At 42.3% G+C, this 17,942-nt stretch overlaps 1 non-coding gene across 1 annotated transcript; it reads left to right on the top strand.

Annotated features, from left to right (window-relative positions):
• The first annotated feature begins 1,205 nt into the window (after positions 1-1,205).
• On the top strand, positions 1,206-1,312 carry LOC127078046 (small nucleolar RNA R71). Its single transcript, XR_007787793.1, has one exon. It is a non-coding gene; the product is annotated as a small nucleolar RNA R71 (small nucleolar RNA).
• The last annotated feature ends 16,630 nt before the right edge of the window (positions 1,313-17,942 follow it).

The following is a 17,942-nucleotide window of genomic DNA, read 5'->3' on the forward strand; positions in this document are numbered from 1 at the left end:
TACATTCAGCGGTGAGTGTAACGGTTTCGCTATCTTCAAGTTTCCTTTTATTAGAAAGAATTTCTTTTAAAAACTTGGCGTATGAGGGCATCTGGGTAATAGCTTCTGTAAACGGAATTGTGACATTTAATTGTTTTAGTAGGTCGACAAATTTTTTAAATTGGCCCGCATCTTTGGTTTTAATAAGCCTTTAAGTGTAAGGGATAGGTGGTTTATAAGGTGGTGGAGGTACATAAGGTTCCTTCTTTTCTACGGTTTCCTTATTACTCTCTTCCTTTTCCTTAGGTTCACTTTCTTCCTTAGTTGACTTTTTAGAGTTTTGGTTTTCTATCCTTGGGTCAGACGGTCCTTCCACTTCCGTTCCACTTCTCAGTATAATTGCATGAGCGTGGCTTCTTGGGTTAGGTTGGGGTTGGCCAGGAAATGTACCAGTTGGGGCAGCAGTAGGCGCTTGTTGTTGAGCTACTTGTGATATTTGCGTTTCCAGCATTTTGTTATGAGTAGCCAGGGCATCTACTTTACTTGCTAGTTGTTTAATTTGTTCGCCAGTATGTACATTCTGGTTTAAGAAATCTTTATTGGTTTGCTGTTGAGAAGCTATAAAGTTTTCCATCATGATTTCCAAGTTGGATTTCCTAGGGGCGTTATTGTTAGATGTAGATGGGATCGGCTTCTGATATCCCGGAGGTATAGTTGGGGCTTGATTTGGAGATTGTCCAGGTGCGTATAGAGCATTATTACTCTTATATGAAAAATTGGGATGATTCTTCCAATTTGAGTTATAGGCGTGCGAGTAGGGGCTTCCTTGAGCATAATTTACTTGCTCCGCTTGGATTCCTGTTAGGAGTTGACAATCTGCAGGAGTGTGACCTTGGATTCCACAGACTTCGCAATTCTGAGTTATGGCAACTACGGTGGCTGGAGGTGATACATTTAAACTTTCAATTTTCTGGACCAGAGCATCCACTTTTGCATTAACATGATCAAGGTTACTTATCTCGTACATGCCAGTTTTCGTTTGAGGTTTTTCCACCATTGTTCGTTCGCTTCCCCACTGATAGTGGTTTTGAGCCATGCTTTCGATAAGTTGGTAAGCGTCAGCATAAGGTTTGTTCATTAGTGCACCACCTGCGGCGGCATCTATTGTTAACCTCGTGTTGTACAGGAGACCATTATAGAATGTATGAATTACTAACCAGTCTTCTAAACCATGGTGTGGACAAAGTCTCATCATGTCTTTGTATCTTTCCCATGCTTCGAAAAGAGACTCGTTATCTTTCTGTTTAAATCCATTTATTTGGGCTCTTAACATAGCTGTTTTGCTTGGCGGAAAATATCGAGCAAGAAAAACTTTCTTCAACTCGTTCCATGTGGTGACTGAGTTGGAAGGAAGAGATTGAAGCCATCTTCTAGCGCTATCTCTTAACGAGAAAGGAAAAAGATGAAGTCGAATTGCCTCTGAAGTGACACCATTAGCTTTAACAGTATCAGCGTATTGGACAAATACGGATAAATGAAGGTTAGGATCCTCGGTAGGATTTCCAGAGAATTGGTTATGTTGCACTGCCTGCAACAGTGAAGGTTTGAGTTCAAAGTTGTTTGCTTCGATTGCGGGTGGAGCAATACTTGAATGCGGTTCATCTTGCGATGGAGCGGCGTAATCTCTAAGAGCACGAGCTGCTTCTGCCATCTCGGGTATCGAAGGGAAAATATTTTTGAAATCAGGAAGTTCTACAGGAGGTAGATTGTTTGCAGCACGATATTCCCGAATTCGTCGTAAGACTCGGAGATATAGTTCGATATCGTTGATTCGTAAGTAGAACGGCTCGCCTTGTGAGCGAGTGTGTGGCATACAAATCAACGAAAGAAAGAAAAGAGAAAGAAAAGCCTTAGTCTCTACAGCGTAACAGAAGAGTTACGATATCGACTAAATAAAAGTCCCCGGCAACGGCGCCAAAAACTTGATCGCTCGACTTTATGAGTCGAATTGGGGTACAAACTGCAAGTGCACAGTTCTATCGTGTAGTTTTAAAAGATATCGATCCCACAGGGACTTATGAATCGATATACCGTTATCTAAGGTTACTTCGTAAAGCTAAGGCAGGTAATACTTTGATTTTTGGGGGAAAAAGCTAAAACTAAAATAAGATCTAAAATTTATATCTAATAAGCGGATATCGGTATGTAATTCGTCGTAATTAGGGAATCAATTCTTTATTGGTTTCTTGGTTTTAAAATAAATCTTTTCAGTTGACACTATTGATTAAAAGTTTTATCTCAAACTCTCGCTCTGTTGAATAAACTATGATTTTATATTAACGTAGCTGTCACTTATAGTTAAGTCAAAAACCACTTTTTGAAAACAATAGAATCCGTAGAAACTCTTTTTAAGAAAACACTAATCGTTTAAACACCCTTATCTCAAACTCTCGCTCTGTTGACTTAGGTTATATAATTAAATTCAAATGCTTAACTCTCGTCCTCACATTCAATCTTTAAAAATACTTTTTGAAAAAGATTAGAATTTAATTAACTCTAAAAATTGCTCTCGCCCTGATCTAGAATTAATGTCCAATTTACACTGTCCAGTCAAAACCTCAAACTCTCGCTCTATTGATTTTAACTTCTTTATGTCTTTTACTTTCGTACAAAAACTTTGTTATTAAACCTGTAAATTAAGACCGTAAAAAGAGTGATTTTAATTTTAAACTTAATTAAACCAACTTAGTTTTGATTCCTTCATTACGCTTACTTTACGTACCGATACCTAAATAAATCAGCCAGACATGCTAAACAGACTTAAATAAATAACATGCATAAACAGATTCATCGCAGGCAAGCAGTATAAATTAATGATAAAAACAAGCATATATAAATTCAACAAATAAATAAAGAACCTGAATAATTAAATAGCAGTCTTGAACACTCCACCACAGACCGGTGGATTTGTTCTTGAGTTCTTCAATCAGGCAGAAAAATAAAGCGAAGGAATAAAAAAACTAGATTCTAACGTAAGGTTAGATCCGGTAAAAGGTACACAATAGTTTCCGGTGTAGAAACTATTGTGCGAAAAATTAATTAAGTGCTAGAAAAGAAAATAGAATTGTAAAAGAAACAATATAAAAAATTATAAAAGAAGTACTATAAGGAATATGCTTAAGCTGCTGGAAAAAAAATGCGAAAAAGCGAAAACTGGAAAACTGTTTGGAAGCGTGGACCCGAGGAAGGGTTTGCAAAGCTGGTATTTATATTGGCACTTTCCGTAACGGTCTTCAGAAGTAGTCCGCGTCAAGGGGTCTTCACGTAACGAAGGGATAGGCGTGGAAATAGGATTCAGCGTGCAAATAAGACTCAACGTCTCTGAAGGCAAAAATGTAGGGGAATGGTGTGACGTCCGTCACACCATGTGTGACGCTCGTCACACAAGTGTATACAGCATGACGCTCGTCACAACCTCTGTGACGCTCGTCACAGGCACAACGCCTGTGCCTTCTTTGGGCTGGGCTTGACTTTTGCTATTTCTTTCCAAAAACTTCTTTTTGCACCTCCTTTTCTTCCTTTTTTACTTTTGCTTCAAATAGACTACCTGAGATAAATAGAAAGGAAATACCGCGTAATATCTGATAAAATGAAATAAATTAAAGTAAATAATAATATAATTTAATTGAATTAAGTCCTAAAATGTGATATAATTTCATGTTATCAGAATCCATAAGAGAAATAGGATTTATACCATAGAGGGGATTAAGTGTCTAGGTACGAGCTAAACAACTCTAGGTAGAAATGCAAACTTTTAGTTAAGCGTCCTAAAAGGGTGTATATGGATATTCCAAAGAAAACCGTGTTTCGATATCAAAGAGATAGTATGTCACTAGGCGAACGATTTATGATTGAAGGTAGATAGTGGATTGTGAAAGATATGGATGATGCCCTAAGGTGAAGGAGGAATAGTTAGAAGTGTGCTCGCCAAGGATTCGCATCCTCGTGCCTACGTATTCTCATCGTGCAATGAGAAAGTTAGAGCAATCGTAGTTCATGGAACCACGAGAATAGAGAAAGATAAGGGTGATGATAAGTATAACTTGTACCAACATAATGGTATCAAGGGAACCCATAAATGGATGGGACTTGGAATCAGAGAGTGAACGGGCATCTTAGCCAAAGGAATGAATTAAATGTCTAGGTACGGTCCAAACAACTCTTGATTCACAAGACGAACTGCCGCTACATCGTCCTAAAAGGGTATAAGTGGGGCCCAAGAGAAAGTATTGTTGTGTACAAGGAACAGTATATCACTGGATGGTGAACAAACAGTTCGAGATCAGATAAGAATAATATTTTCGATCTAAGAAGAGATAGACTCTGAATCGAAGAGCAAACCGGCATCTTGGCCAGAAGAGTATGAATTAAATGTTTGGCTACGAGCCAAACAACTCTCGATTGATGAGGTGGATTGTCGTTAAATCGTCCTAAAAGGATAGACAATGAGTCCAAGGAGAAGTATGGTTGATCTCAAAAAGATGGTATTGATTGAATGAATGAAGAATGATTGAACAATAAATAGGGTAGATTGATAAATAAGGTAGCTCGCGAAGAATCTGGATTCTCATACTTACGTATCCTTATAATGCAATAAGGAAATCAGAGCTTTCATAGTTCAGCCTACTAGGGCTGAAGTCAAGGTGATTGAAGCAAGAGGAGTGATTGAATGATTAATTGAAATGATTAGAATGGAGAATGAATTAATAAGAGGCTTGACATTCGATTGATAGGAATCACACTAAAGTCTATGAAAAAGGGTGAACGCTCTGAATAGCTGGGGCCTACGCCCCATACGCAGAGTCACTTTAGACAAGGATATGAGAAACTCCGTCTCATCATTCCCTATTACTTAAGGCTCGTGGCGTATGATACTTCTCTTAACTGACAAGTTGTTGGCGAAGAATCTTCATTGTTGATCCTTGTGTTGATGTCGTCTTGTATGAAGAAGACTTGGTAGTTTAATCGATTCGTATTATACTAAAGTCTATGAATACGGGCGAACGCTTTGAATAGCTCAGGCCTACGCCCCGTACGCAAAGTCGCTCTAGACAAGGATAGGAGAAACTCCGTCTCATCATTCCTTATTACTTAAGGCTCGTTTCATACAATTTGACTTGTCTTTACCAAGTGTTGACCTTTGACTTGTCTTGTATAATCCGCTGCTTGGTATTGTCGCATTACGCGAAAAACCGGCGGGAAAAAGAAACAACAGAGCTGCCACCGTGCGTTATTTATCCCAAAGGAGGGAAAGGAAACGCTCGAAGTAAACCTGGAAAGGAATGGTCTCGCGACCAGAGAAAGATGGGATCGGGAGTCGGTTATGCGAAGGGAAGGTATTAGCACCCCCACGCATCCGTCGTACTCGACGGGATCCACGCTCAAAAGCATAGAAGAAAGGTTGCTAAAGACTGCTCACAAACTGCACAAGGCTGGAAACAAACACAGATGAAAGACGGAAGAAACGGACTCGGCAGGATATCACATCCTGGGCCTACGTAGTCTGTCAGACACAGACATCAGAGTCGACGTAGTTCGGGACAGGGGGAAACGTGCTCGCTAGGATGTCGCATCCTATGCATACGTATCTTCTCTGACCGGAGAAGAATCAGAGCACTCGTAGCTCGGCTAACGCACGCCAAACAAAACCCACACAGGAAACCGACTGCAAATCGCTGGACTTACGTCAGACTCCACACAAACAGGCAAACATGGAAACCGAATGCCAATCGCTGGACTTACATCAGACTCCGAACCAACAAACACACACAGGAAACCAACTGCCAATCGCTGGACTTACGTCAGACTCCAACAAGCAAACAAGAGACAGGAAACCGACTGCCAATCGTTGGGCTTATGTCAGACTCCAAACGCACACAAAGGGGTTGAAAAAGAAAAAGGGCGCCCGGAGAGATCAACTCATCTCCTGCCTACATACCTCATCTGGTATGAGGATCAGGGCGACGTAGTTCCCCTACGCAGGGAAAGAACTTCTATCCTAACCAGAGACTGGGAAATGACAAACTAGAAGGGAGCCTGACTCAAGCCTAATAGTTATCATGTAACCCACAATGGTCCTAGGTTGAGGTTTCTATCCTAACTTGCACAGGAAGCAAGCTATCCTAAACAGCACAATCAAACAAACAAGCACAATAAAGCAATCACACACACTATATGCAAGCAATTGGGCTCATACAAGGCTAGGCTGCAGAAACAAGCCAACTTGAATGGGGTGTTTTTAGCTCTTAACCCTAACATTGAGAGTTAGGGTGAAGCAGATGAAATGGGAAGTGAGGGTAAGACCTCACAGCTCTTATCCCTGGCCTGGGAGAGCTTGACTCAAAATAGAAAGTGTGGGAGTTCAGAATGTATGAACTCTTCTCCACAGATGACTGACACTACAAGATCTTGGGTTCTTATTCACAATGCATTAACACATGGTGTGTGAGCAAAGTGAATAACATACTGAGTAGCAGGAGATGGATTACACATCTTTTTTATCTGCCAATTGCCTCTTAAGAGGACTTTACCTGCATGGCACAAAAATTAAACAATCACAAGTATTGCCTCTTAAGGAGGGCTTCAGACAGGTGCCTGCCCACATAACAGGACAGGTCTTCCAGACTACATGAAGTCAGAAGAATTATACCTCAGTGGTAAGCAAACCACAAGCTATCAAAGAAAAGTTCAGATGAACTTAAAGCAACTTAGGTACCTGTGGAAACATCTAAACCAATTAGTTCAACTGTACAGACAAACAATTAACAGTTAATAACAAACAGACAGACAAAGCATCATCAGACAACAATGAGCAAGCCACAAGCACAAGTGAATTGTTCTCAAAGCCTACAAAACACACAAAAGTTAGCACATGACAACAATTGACCAAGCTTAAATGAAGGAGTCACTCCAATCATGGAAATGTACACTTGAACCTGAAATTCACAACCCAAATGGTAAGTCCAAACCACTAGGTCAAAGCCTAGGGTCAAAAGAGGATCAAAAATCCAAAACAGAACCTCAAACTAAACACAAAGCATGTTTAATCACTCAAGAATAAGTCCTAAAAAGAACCAAATCATAATCAATAAGCAAGTTCATTTCATGTGTAAGATAAATCAAAGACCAATTCAAGGCATCCAAATGATCAACATGAATGAAAATTCTCAATCAAAACAGAAATGATTCAAATAAATCTGGAAAAATTCATGAGCAATCAAGACATCCACAACATCCATCACACAAAAAATCAGAAGCATTGGAGATCATTTGGCATGGCAATCACATTATACAAGTTAGACAACCAAATGTGTGACACAAATTGTCACACCAAGTTAACACAAGCATAAAACAGAAATGGAGCATGGGATAAATGTCAAACCAAAACCAAAATGTCCATCAATGTGTCTAGAATCAGCATGCAAAATTTCAAGTTCATTGGATTATTTTTGAGCATTTTATGATGGAAAGAACAAGGCAATATCACACATGCATATGTATTCAATCATCCTAGAACAAATTATTTTCCCAGCCAGGCACAACTTGCAAATTCATGCTCATAAAAAACTAGACAGAATAAGGAGCATTTTGCAAATAATTGGGATGAAATTGATGCATTTTTCTATTTTATATGATTTTTCTAAGTTCATGAAAATAATTGAAATCAAAACATGATCAAGCATAAAAATGGAGGGAAAATGAATAAAATACAAGGCATTTGAAAAAAACGCGCTCGGCCAGGATCGAACCTGGTCCGAATTTGAATATGCGCGCTAAGCAAAACGGTGGCGTTTCAACCTAAAAACCCTAGCACCCAGAATTCCCAGAATTCGTAGCAAACGCATGAAGAACTCGTAGCAAATTCGTAGCTAACTCGTGGCTACCTATGATCTTCATCTTCTTCAAGATGAAGACGATGAAGTTCATGTCCAGATTTCCAAAAAATCACAAACACTCCAGAAATTAAAAACAAGCATAGAATTCAAAAGCATTTTTCACGTGGATCATAGATCAAGAAACATTTATTCCTAATTCCTAATAACATGATCAAATCGAAGAAGAACATTGTTGCACTTCAAACTTCAATCATGCATAACTTCATGGATATTGCATCATTTTAAGTGATTTCTTCACCAGAATTCTCAACAACACGAGATCTACACAAACATACACATGGATTTGAGAATTATGAGAATCAAAAATCCTACCTCTTGAAGAGCAGATTCGGGTTTGGCTTGTTTCAAGGCTTGTGATGGTCCAAAAATCCTTTACAATGCTTGGTGAGATGATTGGTGAAGAGATTGAAGCTTAAGCACACGTGAAACCAGCTCAATTTACAAACTCCATGGATGCTTCAAGCTTCATGTATGGTCCAAACTGGCACGAATTCCTCTAAGTTCACGTTCAAATCTCCTCAAAAACACCTCATGAGCATGAATTCATCAATAGAAAATGCTTTTGTGTGAGAAAATTGCAAGTTCTTGATGAGGGAAATTTTTGATTGATTCCTAGATCTAGATCTGAAAACTGTGTTCATGGCAAATGCAGTTGTGATTAACAATATATATGTCTTGCTAATGATACTGAAAACATGTTTAAGCCAAAGCCAAGTGAGATTAGCAAGTTGTAAGGTGTATGTACAAAATTGGATTTTCACCTTATGCCCTTCATGCATGCGTGAACAGTACCAGAATAAGGCCCAAAACCACTTAAAAATAACCCATGCACACTTTGGAATGGATATTTTATGCATATGATCACCCAAATTGATTTTAATAAATACCTCTTCAAAAATAGTATGCATGAGCATGTCATCATATGTTCACATTTCAAGCTATGCAATGAGGTATTTGGAAAGTGCATGTCATGATGAGAATAATGCAAGAAGAACCACCAAATTTGGAGCCTTGGTTCAAAAGTTATGCCCATTTGAAGTTTTAAGCACACTTTGCCATGATTGGATCATATCTCCTCAACCACACATCATAAATCCATGATCTTGGACTTTTTGGAAATGGGAGAGAAATATCTTCAACTTTCATGTTGGACAAAATTTCATTTGAAGCTTTCTTGATGATGTAAGATTGAGTTGAAGTTGGTCCAAAACCTTTCCATTTTTGGAAATTCCAAATTACAGGTCACTTGCTATTTTGGGAAAGTCTTGACTTGACTTCAAATTCTTCAATGTGAGTGTTTGAAATGTCAAATGAGACTTGTTTGAACATGAATGAAGTATCTCTAACCACTTCCCACCTCCAAATCCACAGTTGACTTTGCAGTTGACTTGCAGTTGACTTTTATGGGCCTTAGATGACTTGCACATGCACTGATGAGTTCTGAGCCTTCAACACTTGGCCAAGTTGCTTCGAAGTGATCCTTGATTCACATGAGCTCTCTAGAACAACCATAGGGCTTTCATCTCATGGAAAATGCTCTTGCTCTCTTGCACAGTTAAATCTCCTGACCAGTCTTGACTGATGAGATGTAATGGACTATGCAATGTGAATGCATTGTTAATGACCTAAAAATGAAATGAATGTACAAATGGGAGGTTCAAATTTGAGGTGCTACAGCTTCCCCTATTCAATCAACTGGGAACCTGAACGGATGAGAGCAACGACTGTCAGACCTTCAAGGTACACAGGGATTGAATACCAAAGAACCGTAGAAATTTGCACTCTGCGAGGATCAAGAACAGACTGTTCACCAATGGCAACTTCCACTGGGATCCGATGTTTATCACTGGACCAGACAAGACGTCTACCAACGACTCCACTGGGGATTTTGATTTTTATCAAAGGAAGGAACCACGTCCAGACATCGAAAGATGGATGGAAAAGGATACATCCAGACGTCAACGGACGAATGGGAAATACTCAACGTTTATTGATACCAACGGAGAGGTGACCAGACATCAACGGATAACTGGGAAAGAGATACAACTAAACGTCAACGGACGAATAGGAAAAACTCAACGTTTACCGAAACCAACGGAGAGGTGACCAGACATCAACGGATGACTGGGAAAGAGATACAACTAAACGTCAACGGACGAATAGGAAAAAACTCAACGTTTACCGAAACCAACGGAGAGGTGACCAGACACCAACGGATGACCTGGGAGAAAGGATACAGCTAGACGTCAACGGACGAATAGGAAAAACTCAACGTTTATCGACACCAACGGAGAGGTGACCAGACATCAACGGATGACTGGGAAAGAGATACAACTAAACGTCAACGGACGAATAGGAAAAACTCAACGTTTACCGAAACCAACGGAGAGGTGACCAGACACCAACGGATGACCTGGGAGAAAGGATACAGCTAGACGTCAACGGACGAATAGGAAAAACTCAACGTTTATCGACACCAACGGAGAGGTGACCAGACATCAACGGATGACTGGGAAAGAGATACAACTAAACGTCAACGGACGAATAGGAAAAACTCAACGTTTATCGACACCAACGGAGAGGTGACCAGACATCAACGGATGAACTGGGAAAAGCTCGACGTTTATCGACACCAACGGAGAGGTGACCAGACATCAACGGATGAACTGGGAAGACTCGACCAGACGTCAACGGACGAACGGGAGAAGCTCGACGTTTACCGACACCAACGGAGAGGTGACCAGACATCAACTGATGAATGGGAAGACTCGACCAGACGTCAACGGACGAACGGGAGAAGCTCGACGTTTATCGACACCAACGGAGAGGTGACCAGACATCAACGGATGAACTGGGAAGAGATACAATGTTTACCGACATCGAAAGATGATGCGTACAGAAGTGAAGCAAGACCAGACATTTACCGATGAATGGGAGTAAGACTCGATGTTTACCGACACCGAAACAATGGTGTTTACCGACACTAAAAAAAGGACGATCAGACATTTACCGATGACTGGAATAAGACTCGATGTTTACCGACACCGAAACAATGGTGTTTACCGACACTAAAAAAAGGACACATACGGGTGCTGACATGACACTTACTGGTATCACATGGATGACATCTACATATGTCAAGGCAAGGCTAAACACTTGTTGGGGATCTCATTGGGGAGCTCACTGGGGAGAATCAACCTTGAATGTTGTCTGTCAAGAGCGACTGTAGCAAATGTGTCGTACAGATGTTGAACAATGATCCGCCTCTGCTGGGGATATGGTCTAATCAGGTTTAACACATGAATGCATATGTTTGAATTTTTCTATGGTGTAATGGTCCATACTGAATGGAAATGCTACGCGATTTGAGGATGCAATGTTTACTACATGCAAGATGCAAATGATGAAAACTCCCGCTGAGGAGCAAATGGTCGCTCTGCTGAGTGCACAAATCTGGTTGGACCCTCCAACTCTGTGGGGAGACGCACTGCTGGGAATGCTGCTGATATGATACTCTGGGGACGGCAGAGGAAATAAACCGACTGGGGAGTCTCTGACTAGGGAATACACCAACCTATCAACTGTGCTGGGGAATAGCATTGCTGCTGGAGAAAGGATAAATCCCACCGGGGACAACTTCCAATGAATCCAATCCGCTGAGGGACCCTGCTAGGGGAAACAACCCAAGCTCACCTCTACTAGGGATAACTGCCAACCCATGAGCAGGATAAACTCTACCGGGGATAATCTTCACCGAACATGATCCGCTTGGGGACTTCGCTGGGGAAAACCATCAATGCCAACTCCGCTGGGAAGACCACCCACTTCAAAATTGTTGGGGAGAACATTCACAACCCTGTTGGGGAAAGGCATTCACGACCATGCTGAGGATTACAGTACTTCACACCCGACTGCTGAGGAACAAACTACTCACTGATACCTCCGCTGGGGATACAACAAACTTCAGATTCAGTGGGGACCAACAGTCTTCAGACTAGCTGGGGACAGACCAACTCTCGGGCCTGTTGGGGAACTAAAAATCCTTAGACCTGCTGGGGAAACATCCTCAACCCTTAGGAACAATCTACCCACCGACACCTCCACTGGGGATAGGGCGACCTTCAGGCTTGCTGAGGGGACACCGATCTCGAATTTGCTAGGGAAATAACACTCTCCAACCCACTGGGGAGATACGGCCTATTTGACATGGAACGCCCATTGATTCGTCTAACCCTGGCATTTACCATCCAACCATAGTGTCAACTTCCCACCTTTGAGGACTCCCAGACTCGTCCGGTCTTTTCTGATCCATCACCTAATATTCTCGTCTTTTCTTTGCTTCGAGACAATTGATCTCCTCAGATCCGGGCTAACTTTTTAATCTTCAGACTTTGAAGAGTCTTCTTGATTACCCTCCTAGGATCGTAGTCGCAATTCTTTCACCGTCTTTTCACTGTTCTTCTATCCCTTGCCCCTGATTGGACTCTGCAGGGATCTTTTATCAAAAGGCTTCATATCACAGCCTGCAAGTGAGTGAAAATGAACCAACAGCACCTGCAAAGAGATCGTTAGATAAAAGCATGCCCCAGGCGTGCCAACATTTCAACACCTAGGTCACTCAAACTTCCGAATAAGATTTCCAGATTCCAATCTTATAAGCATGAATCGGAAGGGACCTCTATGTTTCAAAATGCACATATTCTTATAAAAAATAAACGGATGTTTTCGCAATCGAAGCGGTAATGAAGACAAAAACAAAATTATTTGACTGAACATGCATTTATTGACTGAAAAAAAGGTGGCTCAAAACCGAGCAACACAGGAAACAATCCCTAGAAAGAGGTGATTGCGCACAAAAGGAAAAATCTATCCTAATGGCAATGTGAAACCGTGATCTCATCGGGTTCCAACTTGGTTACACCTCATATGTCTTCAAGACTTTCCGCACTTTCTGTCTTCTGAACAAGACGATTCCGATCGATCTCTGTCGAGGATTATCCAAGTCATATCCAAAGTACAAACGATCATGCTGGATGCAGTTGTTCGTTTCAGTCCCTCTTTTTCCTGGACCGCCCTTTCGGGTTTTCAGTCCACCGGGATACCCTTTTTTGCCCAAGTCGCCCTTGTGGGGGTATTCGACTTGCCGGGTGTACAATTCTTCTTTTATCCCTAATTTTTGCCCGAACCTTTTCTCTTTTTTTTTTGGTTCGCCGGGATGCCCATTTTTGCCTGGACTCTTTCATTCTTTTTGTCCAGCGGGTCAATTTTACGAAGTATTTTTTAACTGCGTCCGCATTCACAAGGGATGGAAAATCTTCATCATCCGTGGTCGTTGACAACAAAGCTCTGCCAGAGAACCCTTTTGACCACGGATGGGCATTCATAACCGTACATCCACTTGCCCCACGATCGTTGAGGAGGAAGGCTCATTTTCAATACCAGCTCTCCCACGTGGTACGCACGAGGTCGGACTTTTCGGTCAACAACACACTTCATTCACTGGGTACAACTGCCCCATGACAAGTAACTGCCAGCCTTTTTTCCACAGTCAGGCTCAACGTGTCATACCGAGTCCTTATCCACTCAGCCTTCTCTAATTTTTCATCCATCAGGACTCTCCACAATGGGATCTAGACTTCAGTAGGTAATACCACTTCTATCCCATACACGAGCGAGCGCGGCGTTGCCCCAGTAGACGTACGCACCGAAGATCGATACCCAGGATACAAGCTTTGTACTCAGCCACCATTGTTGGTGCATTCAACTGTTATCCGGGCAACGAAAGGAAGGTGGGACCTTTTCGGCGTAACCAAAACGACACTAACTCATCCACATTAACCTCCCCTCATCAGACATCAGAATCCGTTCGGATTCAGGGTCAGGCCCCTCCTCCGGGATCGGTTCCTCACAATCTTTCGATTTGAGCACCTCGAGATGTCCTCATCAGGGAACTCACACTTCCTTGGTTGATAATCCTCAATGGGTTGCGGGGCGATGTAATCGGATAATACACTTCCCTCGATTGCTTTCTGAGAGGTATACTGAATATCGTATTTAGTCAACATCATTTTCCCTCTCGCCACCCGTCCAGTCAATGCTGACTTCTCAAACGCATACTTGATCAGATCCATCTTGGACATCCACGAAGTGGTATGAACCAGCATATACTGTCTCAATCGGCGAGCAGCCTATGCCAAAGTACAGCAAGTTTTCTCGAGCAGTGAATGTATTGTTTCACAGTCGATAAACTTTTTTCTAAGGTAAATTGCATGCTCTTTTCGACCAGACTAGTCATGTCGCCCCAGTACACACCTCATAGACCCCTCGAGGGCTGTCAAGTACCAGATTAACAGTTGTTCCTTCCACGGGAGGCATCAGAATCAGAGGTTCCTGCAACTTACTCTTTTATTTTTCAATGCCCCTTGGCAATCATTATCCACCTGACCGTTTGCTCCCTTTTTCCTTGAATGGGTTCCCACGTGGCTGTCAGAAGAGATATGAACCGTGAAATGCAGTTCAATCTATCTAAGAAACCACGAACCTTCTTTTCTGTTTTCGGTTCAGGCATTTCTTGTATTGCTTTTTTCCTTTTCTTTTCTTTTTCTTTTCTTTCTTTTCTTTTTTCATCTCTTTTTTTTTAGCAGTATCGACCTCGATTCCTCTTTCGTTCACAATAAGCCTCAGTATTTTACCGGACAGCACTCCACAGGTGCACTGATTCGGACTCAACCTCAGTCTGAGTTGTCTCAATCCGGTCAAACAACTTGGCCTGATCTACCGGATGCCCTCTTTCTGCTCGGGACTTTTCTTATCATGTCATCAACATAGCATTCGATTTCATGATGAATCATATCATGAAACAAAGTCACCATGGCTCTTTGATACATGGCACCGGCGTTCTGCTTCACTAGAGGACAATCTTCTCTCAATGGTAGCTTGTGCACAACGACATCGGTATCCGACCCTGGCATATCCTGACATGACGAGGCGAAGGTATCCACATGCTCTTTCAACAGGGCTACCATTCTGCTCTCGACTCGCCTCTGAAGCGGCCCCAATTTTCACTTCCTTTCTGACCTCGGCGGTGCCTGGAATAACAATCTTGAATCGCTCCTCGTGCGGTTAAATCACTTTCTCCTCTTGTTTCAACAACCTGGCTAATTCCAGCAGATCACAATCTTCTTCGCCTTCTTCTTCGGCATGATAGATCGGATTGTCGAAGTCATACAGAGGTGTGACCGAATTGTTATCAATGAGATCAGGAGGATAGTCTCTTTTGAGGTCGGAACAAGACGAATCAAAAGAAAAGAAAAATGAAAATAAACATTGCCATTTTTATTTTTTTTAACTGCAAAAATAAATGAAAGACAGAGAACACCGCTTTTAATCACAAAAACATCCATTTATTAATGATGCAAAATGTTGCACAATGAAACACATGAGATGGCCCTTACAATGGACCATTACGTTTCGGGCAAAATGTATGGCTTTCATGCAAACAGAATTGAAAAACAGAAATACTACTCTTCATGATGAGTGACAATGATGATCTTTGAGGCCTTCCAGTTCCCTGGTACGCACGATTTTATCCACGAATCAAGCTCGCAGTCACTGTCAATCTCTTCACCCACTGTACCGGCGTGACCTGGATCCAGCATTCCGGCACTGACGAATGTGAACGGTGGACGACGTCCTCTGTTTTGTCTAGACGGCTCTTGATCTGGCTGATAGCCAACCCCGAACATATCTGCTTTCACCATAATGTCTATGATCTTTCCCCAGCCCAGGGCTTCTCCGTTCTTCACCACTTCCATGGCATGTTTGTAAGAAGAAATTGACAGCTTCTTCTCTTTCTCAGCAAGAATGACGTTCTTTACCTTGACGGTTTCAACTGCCTGACTTGGTGTTTCAAATTTTTCACCGTCCATTTCTACTTCCATCATTCTCTGGATCGTTTCCCCCATCACTACACACCCCTTTGTGGCGACGGCCGCACAACAGTTATCAACACTAAGGAAAGCTCCTCTCTTCATCAGATGTTTCGGGACCACAGGCACTGAAGTTTTTAACTGATCCCCCTCAGTCACCTCTATTCCTCTCTTGTCCTTTGACATCACCTTCATCCCCACGGAACCTGGCACGGGGTTAGCGTTAACATTCAGTGTTGGCGCTAAACTAATGGCCTTAGAATCCACCATATCTTGGACGGCATGCTTAAAAGCTCTACAACCCTCAATGTTATGTCCGGGTGCCCCAGAATGGAACTCGCACTTGGCATTCTCATCGTAGTTTGTGGGCCTCTGATGCAGTTCTACAGGAACCAATATCCTCGGCCGAACTAACCCAAGATCCCTCAACCTCTTGAACAGAAGGGTATAAGTCACGGGTGGCTTATCGAACTGACGATCCGTCGCCCCCTTCTTCACTTGGCCCTTAGCTTTCTGTGCTTTCTGTCGAGGTGGCGGTTGTTGCTGTTGTACAGATGGATTACCAGCAGGAGTGGTTACAGCGGCAGCATAAGGGTGGTAACGATCCTGACTGCGTTCTTTTTTTGCCTGCACCCCACCTGATTCAACCTCCTTCTTGAGCTGACCATTGCCAGAGGGCTTCTTTACTACGGATGACGGAGCCTTTCCCTGAACTTTCTCCTTTATCATTCAGCTTTCAATCCTCTCCAACCTCTCAGCCATTGCTTTCTGCCCCAAGGCGAGCCCCTGCACGACTTTGAACAGCTCTCTCATCATCTCTTTCAATTCGAGAATGTCGGTGTTGGGCGGATCCATTAGCTTGGATTTGTTGAGTCTGGCAGGATGTCTGAACGGAAGAGCTATGCGCACCGGTTAGATACCGACACCTACAAAACAGAAAACAGGTTAATATGACTCACACATGCAATGTTTATCCGTATGAGGAATATTCTGTCCTTTGATTCTGGTTTCATTGAGACGGATAATATTTCATCAACAACATTCTGACATCCGGATGTCTCTCGACCAGAATCTCGATCAAAATGGACCATGAGTACGGATAGACATGGGTTAAATGCAGATGAATGGGAAATGGGAATGATGTGAATGCATGCAGGCAGGTCACTGTGCCATCTTCCAAGTCATTTGAGGATCAACTGTATTGGACCGGTCTCTGAACTGATTACAATCATCTGAGGGCCCGAGTAACCATAAATCCAACTTGGGGAGTTCCGAAATAAACGGAACTGGGGGATATGTCACTATCATCACAAGAGATCCACTGAACGGATGACAACCAGATCCTCTGAACAAGTATCCTCAAATTCAACTCGGGGATCCGAAATAAACGGAACCCGCTGATAGATATCACAGACAGAACTCCGGCGTCAGAGATAGATATCCATAAGTCCAACTGAACCATAGTCACCATCAGTACCTGCAAATGATTCATTCCCTCCCCACTCACGGGTATCATCTAGGCCAGGGTAAGGTCAAGAGAAACGCAGGATAAACAACCCTTTCAAGAATATCATCCTGTACACACCAGATGTATGTACCGATAATACCCCATCAGGATCTGAACTGCTCATGATATCATGTTCCGCTAAGTGGAGCAATACCACCCGCTTCCCATGAATCACTATATTCCTAGGTGTCCTAAAGTTCACTCATGGCTTGGGTATTGGGCCTTTTACCTCTTGTAACTCCCACCCCACAGAGAGACAAACACACAGCCAGCACAATGAAAGTATGATGAATGCAAACATAAATGCAAACATAAATACAAACATCAACAAATAAATGCAATAAATGAAACAGTAAAAGCAACCAAACTCTATCCTAAAGAGCGCTAGGAGTGACTCGCTTAGGGAAGATGGACCAGCAAGAGGTTAACTTCTCTTTGTCCCCAGCAGAGTCGTCAGCTGTCGCATTACACGAAATACCGGCGGGAAAAGAAACAACAGAGCCGCCACCGTGCGTTATTTATCCCAAAGGAGGGAAAGGAAACGCTCGAAGTAAACCTGGAAAGGAATGGTCT

This window comes from Lathyrus oleraceus, chromosome 4 (assembly GCF_024323335.1).
Source record: "Lathyrus oleraceus cultivar Zhongwan6 chromosome 4, CAAS_Psat_ZW6_1.0, whole genome shotgun sequence".
Classification (NCBI taxonomy): Eukaryota; Viridiplantae; Streptophyta; class Magnoliopsida; order Fabales; family Fabaceae; genus Lathyrus; species Lathyrus oleraceus.